General features: G+C 36.6%; 1 long non-coding RNA gene across 1 annotated transcript; it reads right to left on the minus strand.

Annotated features, from left to right (window-relative positions):
* Positions 1-5,547: 5,547 nt before the first annotated feature.
* Positions 5,548-19,980, minus strand: LOC112940955 (uncharacterized). The gene is made up of 2 exons (XR_003245796.2): positions 19,893-19,980; positions 5,548-19,764 (listed from the first exon to the last, which is right to left on the minus strand). It is a non-coding gene; the product is annotated as an uncharacterized lncRNA (long non-coding RNA).
* Between the last annotated feature and the right edge of the window lie 729 nt (positions 19,981-20,709).

Below are 20,709 nucleotides of genomic sequence, written 5' to 3' on the forward strand. Positions count from 1 at the left end.
GTATAAAGGCGAAGTTTATTACTATAGCATATGGTTTGTAATACTAGAATACCAAAGGATGTGGACATTAGATGATATATTATTGACTTGATTTATTATGTGTGATTATGTCTTTTATCAAACTGTATAATTGTCATAACTAAGGTGATTATATGTCATAGCGACATTTGATTAATTGAGATGTTGCATCATCCCCTTTATTTGATATCATATTGTGCACATGCATAGCCATGAGATTGAGTATGAGTAAAGGTCTAATAAGTGGAGATCGTTCGTGTTGAGATCGAGTTATGATTATTTGGGCACGTGAAGATCGTCCGTGTGATGGAGAAGTTACGATTATAATTTAGAAATGTGGAGATCGTCCATGCGAAATTTATTTGAATTATGATAGTGCGTTGAGATCGTCAGCACAGACACTGGAGATCGTCCGTGTCGATATAAGGACCTCCCGAGTCCCTCATGGGTCATGAACTCTCGATGTATTTTCGAGGAGTATCATGTCTATACGGTTGAGGGAGTACATGGTATATTGAGCCATATCATTTTAGGGTTTCCTATTGCATAACAACTCAAGACATCCTTCATTATTTATGATTATCTATTTTATTGGTAGTTTGAAAATAGTTGGTATTGTTGGGTATGTAGCAAGAATTAATGGGAAATAGAGGGAATGAGAGGAATTTGAAAAGTTGAGAACTTGAAGAGTTGGGAACTTGAAAAGTCCTCTTATGCTTTAATGAAAAAGGCAGTTGTCCCTCGTCGGTAATGGAAAGGAAAATAGGAGAGTTTAAATACATAAACACTCCTATTAATTGTTAAAAGGAAAGTCGTCGTCGCTCGCTCGCTTCGGCTTCGTCTTCGACTTTGGCAAATGATCGAGAGATTATTTTTTGGAAAAAAATTATTTTATTTATTTATTTAATTAATTAAATGGCCAAAAAATATTTTCAATTAATTAGTTTATAACAGAAGTTAACCGAAATGTTTTCAACTTTTTAATTAACTCGACCCGACTTGAATCCGCGCGCGCGACCCGTTTATTTTCCGTTATATTTAAAATTTCAACTTTCAGGAACAGTTAATACCATTTGAAAGTTTGCAACCTTTCATTAATGGTCGTGTCAATTCTTGAAGAGTTGCAACCTTTCAGAATATATTCTTCTTGCCTATAAATACCAGTCAGTCTTCAGAATATTTTTAAAATGAATTTTTCTGATCTTCGTTCTTCTTCTAAAACATATTTCTTCGTGTATTTTCCTGTTGTGGATTGATTCGCTGACAGTAGAGTTATTGGTATCTACACTCTACTAATTAAGATCATTTTACCCTGGGAAGTTATATTTCAAATCAAACCTCGGATACTAGAGAGGAATAATTTCCTTAAGGGGACACTTTGAATTCAGTGGACTTTATTTTCATCCAAACTAAGGATTATTTCAGATGCTGGTAAGTTTTTACAGATTTTAACTATTTTTTTAGAAATAAATTTCTGTTCATCTTGCTTACTGGTTCTATAAATTTCAGTTACTTCGAGTTTTTGAACATTTATTACAATCAGTAATTTTTGGTTTTGATAAGCAGACTGGGTAACAAATTTGGTTATCTCTATTTGATGAACTTGATTTTGTATGTTGCAGATATTGTGTGAGTGCCTTTTGTGGAGGCAGTAATGATGAATATTATGTTTGTTGTTAAGAATATGGGATTTTTAGAATGTTGTTGCTGAGATATGTGCTTGAAAATGATGAACTATTAGGTTGAGCTGATTTTATGCAGGTTGTAGTTGTGGAGGTTCGGTTGCGGTGTAAGGAGTATCCGTATTTTTATCCCCTTAACTTGTGTTTAGAGGTTTACTTGCTGAATATCTTGTGGTATGGTACTCACCCCTTGCTTCTACAATTTGTTTGTAGATTTTTAGTCTGGACCTTTGTGATACTTTCTCTTCTCCTTGTCTGAGGCTTCTTATGGAGATCTGTGAGGTAGTTGCTTGTTATTTCAGCGGACCTTCTTACTTCTATTTATGATCTTGTTCTACTCTAGGAACAATGTCATTGTTTCTCGAATAGAACAAGATCATAAATTGGAGTAAGAAGGTCTGCTGAGATAACAAGCAGCTAGCTCACAATTCTCCACAGGAAGCCTCAAACAAGGAGAAAAGAAAATATTACAAAGTCTGAGCTAGTAACCTACAAAAAGAATTGTAGTAGCAAGGGGTGAGTACCAAACCACACGGTACCCAGCAAGTAAACTTCTAAACACAAAATAAGGGGATAAAAAACGAGTACTCCTTACACACCAACCGAACTTCCACAACTATAACCTGCATAAAATTAAGCCCAACCTAACAATTCACACAGTTTTCATAACACTCAGCTCATCAAAATCATTTTAAAAAATTTGCACATCCTCAACTACAAACTCAATATTCAACAATCACAACTTTCACAAAAAGACACTCACAATATCAGCAACACACAAGATTAAGTTCGTCAAATATCAAGTACTTTCCAACCACCGATAAAACACATAATCATTAAGATTGAAGGATGACATGTGATGCAACACAATATGACACAATGAAGTCATATTGTCCCGCCCCGCAAGGCGGAACATTAAATTCCGTCAATTCCAAAAACGCAGCAGCACTTCCTCAAAACTTGGAGGGCCCAAAATGCCTTGTCAAACTGCCTCCCCAAATGCTGGAGGTTGCTTGCCAACATGGAGAAAACAGGCCATGCTCACCAGGCCAGCCAAGGGGTGAAGGACAAAATTCTGTGCAATCAATCTGCCATGTGGCAGTAAAGCTGTGAAGACAAAGCTGCCTCCTTTCTAGCCTCTGAAAATCTGCCACTTGTAGCTTTTAATTTTGAATGCTTGCCCACACGTTTTTGGCTCACTTTTGGAGCCTTTGTATATTGTAGGAGTTGCCATTCAGATAGATAGTTAGAAAAGACTTTCCCTCTTACTTTGTAAAAGCTCTTGGAAGCTCTCTCTTGGAAAATATTGGAAAATTGGCCTTGCTGCCTCCCAAACTTGGTTGCCTTTCTTGCTTTCATTCTTGCCTTTATTTTCTGTTTTGTGGCTTTGCTTGTGGACTCTTGCTTTAGATTCTTTGGACGTTTGGTTGGACTGAAGTTAGAAGAGCCGTGCAAGCCTTCTTGACTGTCCTTCACGGTGCTGAAAAATTCACCCCGTGACACATATGCCTCTAAATACCTATTTCTCTCTCAACCGTATATACATGATACTCCTCGAAAATTCATCGAGAGTTCATGACCCAGGGGGGGACTCACTAGGTCCATATATCGATACGGACGATCTCCACGTGTCTGTGTGGACGATCTCACAAATTTCGCACGGACAATCTCCACGTGCCCAAATCATAATCATAACTTTTCTATCGCATGGACGATCTCCACATGCCCAAATAATCATAACTCGATCTCAACACGGACTTTTACTCATATCCAATCTCATATCAATGCATGTGCACAATATGATATCAAATAAAGGAGATAATGCAACATCTCAATAAATCAAATGTCTCTATGACATATAATCACCTCAATTATCACACTTCTACGGGTTCAGTAAAGAACACAATCACGCCTACTAAATCAAATCAATAATATATCAGTTAATGCACATATACTTTGGCATTCTCGGATTACAATTTGCATTCTATAGTAATAAACCTTCCCATTATAATACCGGCACTCTACCATTTTCAATACATCTCATGCAAATAAATAATCACATCGTCTTTTATCACCCCTTTTTATCATAAAAATTAATCTATGTGGACAAATCAACCCATCACCAAGTCTCATTACTCCCAAACATATACCACAAGGAAATACACACATTTCATACACTTAACTAGGGTTTAGAAATTCACTTGCTTTAAATAAACGAACTATCACCCCGGGATTTGAGCTTTCAAACCAATGCAATCTTTTCAGTACAAGGTCACAATAAGATTTTGACACTAACAACACTCATGTTATATAAGTTTAGCTTAGACCCAAAAGCTTACCCAAATTTATAATTAAGTTCCTAAGTCTTGATGACCATTAACTTGTCAATTCTTATATTTGTCAAGTTTCAAGCCTATGGTTAAATCATAATTTCTTCAAAAATTACAACTCTAATAACTTTCTTATAATATAGTAAACTCGAAATTGTATTACATATATCAATATATCAAACTTGAATCTTAATATGAAAACTATAAGAAAAATTCAAAAATCAATTACATATAAATTTTCAGAAGCATCAAACTAAGCCAAAACTTTGTCACGCATAATTTTCCTTGAATTCACTAATGACCATGTTATATTCTTGATGAGGCAATCATTAGTCATCACTGCCTCATCATTAGCCATATATTATTTGATTGCCTTAACTTCCAATCACTAATCACAATCACGTAATTTAATTTAAACAACAATTCTTTCAATTCTTCTATCTATTCATATAATATTAATGCTAATGATATCACTAAATAAACAAGAAAATTGGGTAAACAATATTAAGAAAATTTATATAACCTGTACTCTCGTGGTTAACTTAGTGATGCCGCACAAGTTTCGTTCTTCCTCTTCTGTTTGTTCTTTCCTTCTTATTTTTTTTCTTCAACCGCAAATTTCAAGTTTCAACAATTAGGGCTTTTAGACTTTATTTCTCTCATTCATTTATTTATTAATTTCTATTATTTTATTTTTTTTCCATTATTATTAGCAACAAAATAATTCTTTCTTAAATTTGAAAATCATGTCATTTATTCTTATAAGTCATAATTTTTTTTTACAAAGCTATCAAAAAAGTTAATATAAAAGTAATGGTTAAAATTAATAAAACGACTGAAAGGGTCGTTACATTTATTATTTTGAAATGTCCAATAATAGTTGTCTACTTTATAAAATTAATATTTTTTTACACTTAGTTCCTAATTTATCTTTATCATTAATTATAGTCTTTTTTTATTACATTTTCAAGACATTGCTTTTATTATATTCAAAAAGTAATATAGTTAAATTTTTAATTTAATTTATACTTTCATAAAAACTATGCAAAGTCAATAATGAATAAGTATTATTGGACAGAGGGAGTAATAACTTTTAAATTGGCTTACATCTTCTCATTTTCATTGTAGAAATCTTAACAATGAACCACCATATTTGAAAGTTTTGTAGTCTTAAATTCTTATTCTTTCTTGCAATAAAGGTTGGGGTGGATCTTTGGGTCATTCAGATAAAATATGAAAAAAATAATTCGAAGGCTAAAACTTCAAACTTAAGATCTCAAAAAGACTCCAACTCTAAAATCTGCAACTCTCTTGGAACAATTTTCATATTTTAAGACTAATTGAATCTATGAAATTCCATTGTGATACTCAAAAATTTAAAAGATACCAAAAATTATTTTTTAACAATTTTAACTTTTCAAAATCCAAAAATTGTATAATTCATATTTTTTTACTTAAAACTCGAAACAAATTTCAAAATTCAATTAGAATTAACTTGAGGTCAATATCAACAGAGATAAAATAATAATTTTATGTAAATTTCCAAAAATAATTATTTGAATTATTACAATGTCACAATTTCACCATTGCACCTCTGACAGCTATCACACTTTCTAATGAAGGAATACACATCTTGTTTCATTCTTTCTAACGAAGGAATACACATCTTGTTTCATTCTCTTCTAATAGAACTCATGTTTCAACATGTGGAAAGTAGCAAAAATGTCAGAATGACCACCAATAGAACTAGCATGGAAATGAGAGATCAACTTGGGCCTCAAAGTCATACACAGATAAAGCTTTGATCTTTAACCTCTAACCAAAGGTGTATGTAAGAATGGGTCATTAAATTTGCGTGAATTCATGCTCTTCTTTTGAAATAATAAATAATTGTGTTATATATTGTTTAAAATAAATTAAAAATAGATGAGTGAATTTACTAGACGTACCAAACAATGCAATGATGGTTAGCTGCATTTTTCTGTGTGAGGTTTAAAGTTTGCATCTTACATGTATCTTGTTATGTATTTTTTTTCTAAACTAGGTAACACCTCTCTAAGTGATAATTGATAGCACTTTATATGTATAACTTTAATCTTTCATAATTTTTAAGTTTGTCACCTTGGAAATTCTTAATTTTTTTTAGCAATGTAATTTTTTATATAATAAAATCAAACGTATGATTATTAAAACTAGTAACATTGCATGGTATAACATACAATAAATGACTTCCCTCGATTTTTAGCGAATAAAACCTAAATGTCAAATCGATCAAATTTATATTTTGAATTTAAAATTATCGTAATAGTATACCCGTCATATCAATATCTTGGATAGAAAGAAATAGGCTTGCCATCCTAAGTTTAGTACAACTCTATCACCATTTACACGATATTCTTTTTACACAGTTGATTACATCTGTAACGACCTGTTTAGTCATTTTGAGCAACAGATTTTATTTCTGGAAAAACAGGCTGAGACGACGGAACCCACGACGGACCGTCATGGGCACGACGGACCGTCGAGGGGTCTCGTTTAAAAACACTTAGAAATTCTGAAATTTGGGTACTGAAATCGACTCTCTGAACTTCGTGACGAAAGTGCAGGACGGACCGTCACAGGCGTGACGGACCGTCACAGACTCTTCAGAGAATTGAGTCTCTGAACTCTGTGACGGAGCAGCAGGATGGACCGTCGCAGGCACGACGGCCCGTCACAGGCTGCGTAATCCCAGACTGGGTCGGATTTCTTTACACGTTTTAAGGGACGTTTTGGACTATTCCTACTTTAATTATAAAGTTAGTGGGTTTATGTTAATAAGTCTAATTACTTGGGGGTTAAAAGAGGTAACCTTGAGTAAATTAGTGGGTTATTATTGTCATCTTTTATTCTTAATTATATGCTAATTAGGGTAAAAGAAAGAGGGTTTGAATAAGAAAAAGAAAAGAACAGAAAGAGAGAGAAGGAGAATCGATAGAGAGAGAGACGAACGAAGAGGAAAAACACAAGGCTTTGGGAAATTCTTGCTTGATCACTAGTCTTCGGTGGAGGTAGGTTATAGTTTTTACACTATTCGTAGTAAACTCTTAATCGCGAATGATATGTATTGGATAGTGTTGTAAACCCTTCTATATGCTTAATAGTGTGTTTGCATGTTGTGATTATATAATTGTGATAAAATAAGCATGATGAAGCTATTGAATCTTAAATCTTGAAAAAGAAACCCTAATCTACTTTGTTAATGATGATGCCTTGGTATAAAAGAAGGCTTAATGAACGAAAGTAGTGAGATTAGGGGATCGGGTGCCACGTTCCGGTACCAGGATAGTATATGAGGATCGGAGTGTCACGTTCCGACACCAGGATAGAATATGGATCGGGTGCCACATTTCGGTACCAGGATAGAATATGGATCGGGTGCCACGTTCCGCTACCAGGATAGTATATGAGGATCGGAGTGTCACGTTCCAACACCTGGATAGTATATGGATCAGGTGCCACGTTCCGATACCAGGATAGAATATGGATTGGGTGTCACGTTCCGACACCAGGATAGAATGAGGATCGGAGTGTCACGTTCCGACACCAGGATAGTATATGAGGAGCGGAGTGTCACGTACCGACACGAGGGGAATAAAGATAATGAATCTTGAAAGATGATAATATATTCAATCTAATGAACCTAATTCCCAAATGAGTATGATGAGGAGGCGTGAGTCCTCATTGATGTGCTTGGTGTTGTAACCAAGGGTTATGGTAACTGTAAATGCTGCATGCTAAGGATATTAGTTGATTTTATGATGTTATCTGATACATATTGTTTCTATTTTGAGTTGGCCGATGATATCTACTCAGTACCCGTGTTTGTACTGACCCCCTACCTTTATGTTTTCTTCTTTGTTATTTGTGGAGTGCAGCAAACGTGCCATCGTCTTCAACTCAACCGCAACTCTAGTCAGTCTTCATTACTCCGGATTTCAGGGTGAGCTAATGCTTCTAGCTTGGACTGGATCTTCCTCTTCATGTCTTGATTCCTTGAACTTCCGGCATGGACTAGCTTTTACTTATTTTAGTTTCTTAGAATACTCTTAGTTTAGTAATTTAAAGTAGATGTTCTTGTGATGATGACTTCCAGATTTTGGGGATAATAATAGTTGTTGAGTTTTTAGAAGTTATTGAATTGGTTTTATTAATGAGTTTAAGTCTTCCGCATTACTTTTTGTTGATATTATATTGAAATGTTAAGGTTTAGATTGGTTGGTTCGCTCACATAAGAGGGAAAGTGTGGGTGTCAGTCGCGGTCCGATTTGGGTCGTGACAAACTTGGTATCAGAGCATTAGGTTCGTTGGTCTCATCACACAAGAACGAGTCTAGTAGAGTCTTAAGGAACTTGAGGTCAATATCAACAGAGATAAAATAATAATTTTATGTAAATTTCAAAAAATAATTATTTGAATTATTACAATGTCACAATTTCACCATTGCACCTCTGACAGCTATCACACTTTCTAATGAAGGAATACACATCTTGTTTCATTTTTTCTAACGAAGGAATACACATCTTGTTTCATTCTCTTCTAATAGAACTCATGTTTCAACATGTGGAAAGTAGCAAAAATGTCAGAATGACCACCAATAGAACTAGCATGGAAATGAGAGATCAACTTGGGCCTCAAAGTCATACACAGATAAAGCTTTGATCTTTAACCTCTAACCAAAGGTGTATGTAAGAATGGGTCATTAAATTTGCGTGAATTCATGCTCTTCTTTTGAAATAATAAATAATTGTGTTATATATTGTTTAAAATAAATTAAAAATAGATGAGTGAATTTACTAGACGTACCAAACAATGCAATGATGGTTAGCTGTATTTTTCTGTGTGAGGTTTGAAGTTTGCATCTTACATGTATCTTGTTATGTATTTTTTTTCTAAAACTAGGTAACACCTCTCTAAGTGATAATTGATAGCACTTTATATGTATAGCTTTAATCTTTCATAATTTTTAAGTTTGTCACCTTGGAAATTCTTAATTTTTTTTAGCAATGTAATTTTTTATATAATAAAATCAAACGTATGATTATTAAAACTAGTAACATTGCATGGTATAACATACAATAAATGACTTCCCTCGATTTTTAGCGAATAAAACCTAAATGTCAAATCGATCAAATTTATATTTTGAATTTAAAATTATCGTAATAGTATACCCGTCATGTCAATATCTTTGATAGAAAGAAATAGGCTTGCCATCCTAAGTTTAGTACAACTCTATCACCATTTACACGATATTCTTTTTACACAGTTGATTACATCTGTAACGACCTGTTTAGTCGTTTTGAGCAGCAGATTTTATTTCTGGAAAAACAGGCTGAGACGACGGAACCCACGACGGACCGTTATGGGCACGACGGACCGTCGAGGGGTCTCGTTTAAAAACACTTAGAAATTCTGAAATTTGGGTACTGAAATCGACTCTCTGAACTTCGTGACGAAAGTGCAGGACGGACCGTCACAGGCGTGACGGACCGTCACAGACTCTTCAGAGAATTGAGTCTTTGAACTCTGTGACGGAGCAGCAGGATGGACCGTCGCAGGCACGACGGCCCGTCACAGTCTGCGTAATCCCAGACTGGGTCGGATTTCTTTACACGTTTTAAGGGACGTTTTGGACTATTCCTACTTTAATTATAAAGTTAGTGGGTTTATGTTAATAAGTCTAATTACTTGGGGGTTAAAAGAGGTAACCTTGAGTAAATTAGTGGGTTATTATTGTCATCTTTTATTCTTCATTATATGCTAATTAGGGTAAAAGAAAGAGGGTTTGAATAAGAAAAAGAAAAGAACAGAAAGAGAGAGAAGGAGAATCGATAGAGAGAGACGAACGAAGAGGAAAAACACAAGGCTTTGGGAAATTCTTGCTTGATCACTAGTCTTCGGTGGAGGTAGGTTATGGTTTTTACACTATTCGTAGTAAACTCTTAATTGCGAATGATATGTATTGGATAGTGTTGTAAACCCTTCTATATGCTTAATGGTGTGTTTGCATGTTGTGATTATATAATTGTGATAAAATAAGCATGATGAAGCTATTGAATCTTAAATCTTGAAAAAGAAACCCTAATCTACTTTGTTAATGATGATGCCTTGGTATAAAAGAAGGCTTGATGAACGAAAGTAGTGAGATTAGGGGATCGGGTGCCACGTTCCGGTACCAGGATAGTATATGAGGATCGGAGTGTCACGTTCCGACACCAGGATAGAATATGGATCGGGTGCCACATTCCGGTACCAGGATAGAATATGGATCGGGTGCCACGTTCTGCTACCAGGATAGTATATGAGGATCGGATTGTCACATTCCGACACCAGGATAGTATATGGATCGGGTGCCACGTTCCGATACCAGGATAGAATATGGATCGGGTGTCACGTTCCGACACAAGGATAGAATGAGGATCGGAGTGTCACGTTCCGACACCAGGATAGTATATGAGGAGCGGAGTGTCACGTACCGACACGAGGGGAATAAAGATAATGAATCTTGAAAGATGATAATATATTCAATCTAATGAACCTAATTCCCAAATGAGTATGATGAGGAGGCGTGAGTCCTCATTGATGTGCTTGGTGTTGTAACCAAGGGTTATGGTAACTGTAAATGCTGCATGCTAAGGATATTAGTTGATTTTATGATGTTATCTGATACATATTGTTTCTATTTTGAGTTGGCCGATGATATCTACTCAGTACCCATGTTTTGTACTGACCCCCTACCTTTATGTTTTCTTCTTTGTTATTTGTGGAGTGCAGCAAACGTGCCATCGTCTTCAACTCAACCGCAACTCTAGTCAGTCTTCATTACTCCGGATTTCAGGGTGAGCTAATGCTTCTAGCTTGGACTGGATCTTCCTCTTCATGTCTTGATGCCTTGAACTTCCGGCATGGACTAGCTTTTACTTATTTTAGTTTCTTAGAATACTCTTAGTTTAGTAATTTAAAGTAGATGTTCTTGTGATGATGACTTCCAGATTTTGGGGATAATAATAGTTGTTGAGTTTTTAGAAGTTATTGAATTGGTTTTATTAATGAGTTTAAGTCTTCCGCATTACTTTCTGTTGATATTATATTGAAATGTTAAGGTTTAGATTGGTTGGTTCACTCACATAAGAGGGAAAGTGTGGATGCCAGTCGCGGCCAGATTTGGGTCGTGACAAACTTGGTATCAGAGTATTAGGTTCGTTGGTCTCATCACACAAGAACGAGTCTAGTAGAGTCTTAAGGAATGGTAGGGAGACGCCTTTACTTTTCTTTGAGAGGCTATAAGACTTTAGGAAAAATTTCATTCTTTCTTTCTTTCGTGCTATTACTTGGGTCCAATTGGTATCTAGGTGATACAAATTGGTATCTGACCATCTTCACTCTATTTCGCAGATGGTTAGAACTAGAGCAACGACTGCGCCAACACCAGCACCGGCGGGACAGGGTGCGTCTGAGCCAGCCACTGGGGCTGTAGCTCGAGGAAGAGCAGCGGCAAGAGGCCGTGGGAGGACGTTATCTAGGGGAAGAGGACGAGCACCTAGCCCATCTGATACTAGGGCAGTGACTCCTCCACCGACTGAGGAAGTAATAAGAGAAGGGGAGGATGGAGAAAATGAACAAGTGCAGAATGAGGGATTGCCACCCCAGCCTACCCCAGAGATGATAAATCAGGTGCTCGCTTATCTTAGTAGGTTGTCTGATCAGGGTCAGGCACCTCCAGTGTTTTCTGCACCAACACCTCCGGTTTCAGAGGTACAACATGCAGCCACTATGGCTCCTCGTATGGATGCCTCATTGGACATAGGCACGTTTCCATGTCTTACTACTGGGCCTATAATGACAAATGATCAGCATGAACTTTTCAGTAAGTTCTTGAAATTGAAACCTCCAGTCTTCAAGGGTGCTGAATTTGAGGATGCTTACGATTTTCTGGTTGACTGTCATGAGCTACTACACAAGATGGGTATAGTAGAACGGTTTGGTGTTGAGTTCGTGAGTTATCAGTTTCAAGGGAACGCCAAAATGTGGTGGCGGTCACATGTTGAGTGTCAACCAGCATAGGCACCACCTATGACTTGGGCCTCATTCTCTAGCTTGTTTATGGAGAAGTATATCCCCCGGACTTTGAGGGATAGGAAAAGAGATGAGTTCTTGAGCCTAGAGCAAGGTAGGATGTCGGTTCCTGCATATGAGGCTAAGTTTCGTGCGTTATTCCGGTATGCCACCCAACTATGTTTCAGTCCACAAGAGCGGATTCACCGTTTTGTGAAGGGGTTGAGATCAGAGTTGCGGATTTCAGCCTTACAGGTAGCGGCTACTGCGAAATCTTTTCAAGAAGTGGTAGACTTCGTGGTAGAGGTAGAGGGAGTGAAGCCAGATGACTTCACCATGGCAACTACATCAAAAAGGTTTCGAAAGGGAGGTGAGTTTAATGGTTCTCACTCTAGAGGACAGGGTTCAGGAGGTTACTCAGTCCGACCAATTCAGTCTTCACTACAGACTGTAGTTGGGGGTCCACCTCAGACCGGTCAACACTTCTCTAAGAGACCTATGATCGAATCCAGAGAGTGTTATGGATGTGGGGAGACTGGACACATTAAGAGGTATTGTCCAAAACAGAGTTACAGACCTCCAAATGTTAGAGGTAGAGGTGGTTATGGAAGGGGCCGTCATTTTGGAGGACGCGGTGGTCGAAGTAATGGTGGTCACCAAAACGGCCGGGGTCATGAGCAAACTGGAGCCACTATATCACAACATGGTAGGGGCAACGGACAAACAAACGAAAGGTCCCATTGTTATGCTTTCCCTGGGAGATCGGAGGCGGAGACATCTGATGCTGTCATCACAGGTAATCTTCTGGTTTGTGATTGCATGACTTCTGTATTGTTTGATCCTGGATCCACATTTTCTTATGTATCTTCCTCATTTGCTAATGGTCTAAATTTACATTGTGAATTACTTGATATGCCTATTCGTGTTTCTACTCCGGTGGGTGAGTCTGTGGTAGTTGAAAAGGTATATAGGTCTTGTTTGGTGAACTTTATGGGGAGCAACACTTATGTAGATTTGGTTATCTTAGAAATGGTTGATTTTGATGTAATTCTGGGTATGACTTGGCTTTCTCCGCAATTTGCGATCTTGGATTGTAATGCTAAAACGGTGACGTTAGCCAAGCCTGGGAAGATCCATTAGTGTGGGATGGTGACTACACTTCCAAACCGGTGCGTATCATCTCCTTTCTTCGTGCTAAGAAAATGGTTAGTAAAGGGTGTTTAGCTTTCTTGGCACATCTCAAGGATGACACTACCCAAGTACCTTCGAATGAGTCGGTTTCGGTGGTCCGTGAGTTTCTGGATGTGTTCCCTGCAGATCTTCCTGGTATGCCACCAGATAGGGATATTGACTTCTGTATTGATCTTGAACCGGGTACTCGCCCCATTTCTATACCCCCTTATAGAATTGCTCCCACGGAGTTAAGGGAGTTAAAATCCTAACTTCAAGAGTTGTTGAGCAAACGCTCCATTAGACCAAGTGCATCTCCTTGGGGTGCTCCGGTTTTGTTTGTGAAGAAGAAGGATGGGAGTTTTCGGATGTGCATAGACTACCGGCAGTTGAACAAGGTAACCATAAAGAACAAGTATCCTCTTCCTCGCATTGATGACTTGTTCGATCAGTTACAAGGTGCTTGTGTCTTCTCTAAGATTGACTTGAGATCCGGTTATCATCAATTGAAAATACGGGCAACGGATGTGCCAAAGACTGCTTTTAAAACCAGGTATGGGCATTACGAATTTGTAGTGATGTCTTTTGGTCTTACGAATGCCCCTACTGCGTTCATGAGTTTGATGAACGGGATTTTTAAGCCATATTTGGATCTCTTTGTGATCGTATTCATTGATGATATATTGGTATACTCAAAGAGCAAGAAGGAACATGAAGATCATTTGAGAATGGTATTGGAAATGTTGAGGGAGAAAAAGCTTTATGCCAAATTCTCCAAGTGTGAGTTTTGGATAGATGCAGTGTCCTTCTTGGGGTATGTGGTTTCGAAGGATGGGGTGATGGTAGATCCTTCTAAGATTGAGACAGTGAAGAATTGGGTAAGACCTACTAATGTGTCAGAAATAAGGAGCTTTGTTGGTTTAGCTAGCTATTACCGCCGATTTGTCAAGGGATTCTCTTCCATTGCTTCCCAATTGACGAACTTGACTAAGCAGAATGTTCCATTTGTATGGTCGGACGAGTGTGAAGAAAGCTTTCAGAGGCTCAAGACTTTGTTGACTACCGCACCAATCCTTACCTTGCCAGTGGAAGGTAAGAATTTCATTGTCTATTGTGATGCATCCTATTCGGGGTTGGGTGCAGTGCTAATGCAAGAGAAGAACGTAATTGCTTATGCTTTAAGACAATTAAAAGTGCATGAACGTAACTATCCAACTCATGATTTGGAATTGGCCGCGGTAGTGTTTGCATTAAAGCAATGGAGACACTATTTATATGGGGTTAAGTGTGAGGTCTATACGGATCATCGTAGCCTATAGTATGTCTTTACTCAGAAAGATTTGAACTTGAGACAGAGGAGATGGATGGAACTACTAAAGGACTATGACATCACTATTTTGTATCATCCGGGGAAGGCGAATGTTGTAGCAGATGCTTTAAGTAGAAAGGCGGGAAGCATGAGAAGTCTAGCTCACTTGCAAGCTTCTAAATGTCCATTGGCTAGAGAGGTTCAGACTCTAGCTAACGACTTGATGAGATTAGAAGTAAATGAGAAGGGAGGATTTTTAGCTTGTGTGGAGGCAAGATCTTCCTTCCTTGACAAGATTAAGGGAAAGCAGTTTAATGATGAAAAATTGATCCGGATCCGAGATAAAGTGTTGCAAGGAGAGGCTAAAGAAGAGACAATCGATGAGGAAGGTGTTTGGAAGGGTATGTGTACCCCGCGTCGATGATTTGATCAACACTATTCTGACAGAGGCTCATAGTTCAAGGTATTCGATACATCCGGGTGCAACCAAGATGTACCGTGACCTAAAGCAACACTTTTGGTGGAGTAGAATGAAGCATGATATTGTGGATTTTATTTCCAAATGTCCAAACTGTCAACAAGTAAAGTATGAACACCAAAGGCCCGGAGGAACACTTCAGAGAATGCCCATTCCGGAATGGAAATGGGAGAGAATCGCAATGGACTTCGTGGTTGGTCTTCCAAAGACGATGGGTAAGTACGACTCTATTTGGGTGATTGTTGATAGGTTAACTAAGTCTACTCATTTTATTCTGGTTAAGGTGACTTACAATGCCGAGAAGTTAGCCAAGATTTATATCTCAGAAATCGTTCGATTGCATGGGGTTCCACTATCCATCATATCAAATAGAGGTACGCAGTTTACTTCTAACTTTTGGAAAACATTGCATGCGGAATTGGGTACTAGGTTGGACCTTAGTACCGCGTTTCATCCTCAGACCGATGGTCAGTCTGAGTGAACGATTCAAGTGTTGGAGGATATGCTTCGTGCGTGTGTGATAGAATTTGGTGGCCATTGGGATAACTTCTTACCCTTAGCGGAGTTTTCATACAATAATAGCTATCACTCAAGCATTGATATGGCCCCATTCGAGGCATTATATGGGAGAAGATGTAGGTCTCCCATTGGGTGGTTTGATGCATTCGAGGTTAGACCTTGGGGTTCTGACCTTCTAAGGGAATCGTTAGATAAAGTGAAATCTATTCAAGAAAAGCTTCTAGCGGCGCAAATTGGCAAAAAGAATATGCAGATCGAAAGGTTACAGACTTAGAGTTCATGGAGGGTGAACAAGTCTTGTTGAAAGTTTCGCCAATGAAAGGGGTAATGCGGTTTGGTAAAAGAGGCAAGCTAAGCCCAAGGTACATTGGTCCCTTTGAAGTACTTAAGCGAGTAGGGGAGGTGGCTTATGAGTTAGCCTTGCCTCCAGGGCTGTCCGGAGTACATCCAGTATTTCATGTGTCGATGTTGAAAAGATACCATGGGGATGGAAACTACATCATCCGTTGGGATTCTGTTTTGCTTGATGAGAATTTGTCTTATGAGGAGGAGCCTGTTGCTATTTTAGATAGAGAAATTCGCAAGTTGATATCAAGGGAGATTGCATCCATCAAAGTTCAGTGGAAGAATCGACTAGTCGAAAAAGCCACTTGGGAGAAAGAGGCTGATATGCGAGAAAGATACCCACACCTGTTTACAGATTCAGGTACTCCTTTTCGCCCTTGTTTTCCTTCTTGTGATCGTTCGGGGACGAACGATGGGTAAATTGGTATCTAATGTAACGACCTGTTTAGTCGTTTTGAGCAGCAGATTTTATTTCTGGAAAAACAGGCTGAGACGACGGACCGTCAGGGGCATGACGGACCGTCATGGACACGACGGACCGTCGAGGGGTCTCGTTTAAAAATACTTAGAAATTCTAAAATTTGGGTACTGAAATCGACTCTCTGAACTTCGTGACGAAAGTGCAGGACGGACCGTCACAGGCGTGACGGACCGTCACAGGCGTGACGGACCGTCACAGACTCTTAAGAGAATTGAGTCTCTGAACTCTGTGACGGAGCAACAGGATGGACCGTCGCAGGCACGACGGCCCGTCACAGGCTGCGTAATCCCAGACTGGGTCGGATTTCTTTACACGTTTTAAGGGACGTTTTGGACTATTCCTACTTTAATTATAAAGTTAGTGGGTTTATGTTAATAAGTCTAATTACTTGGGGGTTAAAAGAGGTAACCTTGAGTAAATTAGTGGGTTATTATTGCCATCTTTTATTCTTAATTATATGCTAATTAGGGTAAAAGAAAGAGGGTTTGAATAAGAAAAAGAAAAGAACAGAAAGAGAGAGAAGGAGAATCGATAGAGAGAGACGAACGAAGAGGAAAAACACAATGCTTTGGGAAATTCTTGCTTGATCACCAGTCTTCGGTGGAGGTAGGTTATGGTTTTTACACTATTCGTAGTAAACTCTTAATCGCGAATGATATGTATTGGATAGTGTTGTAAACCCTTCTATATGCTTAATAGTGTGTTTGCATGTTGTGATTATATAATTGTGATAAAATAAGCATGATGAAGCTATTGAATCTTAAATCTTGAAAAAGAAACCCTAATCTACTTTGTTAATGATGATGCCTTGGTATAAAAGAAGGCTTGATGAATGAAAGTAGTGAGATTAGGGGATCGGGTGCCACGTTCTGGTACCAGAATAGTATATGAGGATCGGAGTGTCACGTTCCGACACCAGGATAGAATATGGATCGGGTGCCACATTTCGGTACTAGGATAGTATATGAGGATCGGAGTGTCACGTTCCGACACCAGGATAGAATATGGATCGGGTGCCACATTCCGGTACCAGGATAAAATATGGATCGGGTGCCACGTTCCGGTACCAGGATAGTATATGAGGATCGGAGTGTCACGTTCCGACACCAGGATAGTATATGGATCGGGTGCCACGTTTCGGTACCAGGATAGAATATGGATCGGATGTCACGTTCCGACACCAGGATAGAATGAGGATTGGGGTGTCACGTTCCGACACCAGGATAGTATATGAGGAGAGGAGTGTCACGTACCGACACGAGGGAAATAAAGATAATGAATCTTGAAAGATGATAATATATTTAATCTAATGAACCTAATTCCCAAATGAGTATGATGAGGAGGCGTGAGTCCTCATTGATGTGCTTGGTGTTGTAACCAAGGGTTATGGTAACTGTAAATGCTGCATGCTAAGGATATTAGTTGATTTTATGATGTTATCTGATACATATTGTTTCTATTTTGAGTTGGCCGATGATATCTACTCAGTACCCATGTTTTGTACTGACCCCCTACCTTTATGTTTTCTTCTTTGTTATTTGTGGAGTGCAGCAAACGTGCCATCGTCTTCAACTCAACCGCAACTCTAGTCAGTCTTCATTACTCCGGATTTCAGGGTGAGCTAATGCTTCTAGCTTGGACTGGATCTTCCTCTTCATGTCTTGATGCCTTGAACTTCCGGCATGGACTAGCTTTTACTTATTTTAGTTTCTTAGAATACTCTTAGTTTAGTAATTTGAAGTAGATGTTCTTGTGATGATTACTTCCAGATTTTGGGGATAATAATAGTTGTTGAGTTTTTAGAAGTTATTGAATTGGTTTTATTAATGAGTTTAAGTCTTCCGCATTACTTTCTGTTGATATTATATTGAAATGTTAAGGTTTAGATTGGTTGGTTCGCTCACATAGGAGGGAAAGTGTGGGTGCCAGTCGCGGCCCGATTTGGATCGTGACAACATCTCAAGCAAAAATTCTACTTATTAATTCTATATTTACAAGATTTTTTAATGTATGAGTGATTTTCATAGGTTATTTACAATTTTATATTAATTTTGATTTTATTTTTGTGTAGCTAAAATGAATACTTTCATCAACAACAAGTTCAACAAGAAGAAAGTGATGTTCATAATAGGAACAACAGGAACACCACTTTCTTCTTGTTGCTCTGATTATGAAAACCACTTTTTTCTTGTTGAGCTTGTTGGTGGTGATGAAAGTAATAGTTTTAGCCACACATAAAATAGAATCATATTTAATATAAAATAGTAAATAATCTCATGAAAATTACTTATACATATACTCATACATTAAAAAAAACTTGTAGATATAAAGTCGATAAGTAAAAATCTTGCTTGAGATGGAATAAACTATGTAAAAGAATATCAGAATTTTTACTCCAACTGTAAATTCCATTAAAAATTCGATGATTCATTAGGGTTTTTAAATAGACAAGTACCTAAAAGAGAGAATCAAATTATATAAATAGACCATGATCACATTTTTCATTCTTCAATTGTTGAATTCTCAAATTAGCGATAAATTAATTTGTAAAATTGGATTAATATTTTCAATTGCTGATTGAAAAAAATGTACTTCTATTAATTATTCAACATTATTTAATTTATTTTCTTCTCTTAAGTACTTATCCATTTGAGGAATATCCATGAATTGTGAATTTCTTTGATGTAATCGGCATATTTAATAAATATTATTTGTACCTTATCTAATAATCCTGAATAGAACATAATTTTCAAAAATAATTTAATTTATTCAAACAAAATTTTATAAATAGAACGAGTATAAAAAAATATTACGACAAAAAGATAAAAATATTAGTGTATAACTCTTAAATGACATCTATATGACATTGCGACAAAAAAATATGTTTTGGTAAGTAAAATAAAATATATTATTTCCTCCGTTTCAAAAAGAATAATCTGGTTTGATTTGACATGAAGTTCAAGAAAATAAAGAAGATTTTGGAATCTTGTGGTTCTAAATTAAATTTATGTGAAATTTACAAAAATTTCCTTTAATCTTGTGATATTAAACATGCCACGTGAAAAGTTAAAATTAAAATCTTGTGATTCTAAATTAAAGTTATGTGAAATTTACAAAAAAAAATGTCATTCTTTTTTAAACAGATAAAAGAAAAAAGCTAATTTATTTTTAAACGAAAAAAATTGATAATTATTTTTCATTTGTATAACTCTTAGTTGCAAAAGAAAGTGATAGTTCTTACCGATAAGATCACAAACACTGATTTTTTTCTTGCTCTTATTATGAGTACCATTTTCTTCTTGTTCAACTTGTAATCATTGAGGAAAACACTCACTTTTCTACACATAAAACAAAATAAGTGGTCACGTTAAAATAGTAGATACTCACACCAAAATCACTTATGCATATCAAAAAATATTTAAAACTTAAATAATATAAAATATATCAAGTTAAGAGTGAAACTTACTTGAGACAGAATGATAGTATAAAAAATATGTTATGCTTGTAATAGTTAACGAAGATTGTATGATTGGCTTTTATAGTAATATGTTGAGTGTGGGCTTATTAATTGGTATACCAAATTCAGAATAAATTGATATCTTTTAAGATAAGAATAAATTTTAAATATGTGTGATAGACGTGTCATAAACTATTCTATCTAAAATATTTTAGATTAATAAGTAGATATTTTTTAGGATAAGAACTATTGTTTAAAACGTATGACAAATGTGTCAGCATCTAGAATATTGTGAATTAACACTACAACAAAAATATTTTAACGTTAATAAATATATACATTAATAAAGAGTAACATTTTACAGATATTAGTTAATTATCATTTTATCAAGTATTATTATGAGCTTTAGGGACAATTTTAAAGACCATTCGTTAAAAATATATTTAGCTGCAATCATATTATATCCGTAATTAATAGTCGCTAAAGATCCATTTTAAGTACATATTTTCTAGGATAAGTTTAACTCTTAAAAACATATTTAAAAGGGATAGGACGTACATACAAGTTACATCAATGTACGCATGATTTTTATGGAAAGGTGTCACATTTTAAAATGAAAAAGTAAATTAAATAATATATATATATATATATATATATATATATATATATATATATATATATATATATATATATATATATATATATGTATATGTATATATATGCAATCGGTTAAAAGTCAATAGCATGATAGCTATTCCTCGGTCTCAGTCCATTCAGTCAAGCCAGAAGGCAAATCGGTGTAACTCCTAAAGCCCCTGTTGCTTTA

This window comes from Solanum lycopersicum, chromosome 1 (genome assembly GCF_036512215.1).
Source record: "Solanum lycopersicum chromosome 1, SLM_r2.1".
Taxonomy (NCBI): Eukaryota; Viridiplantae; Streptophyta; class Magnoliopsida; order Solanales; family Solanaceae; genus Solanum; species Solanum lycopersicum.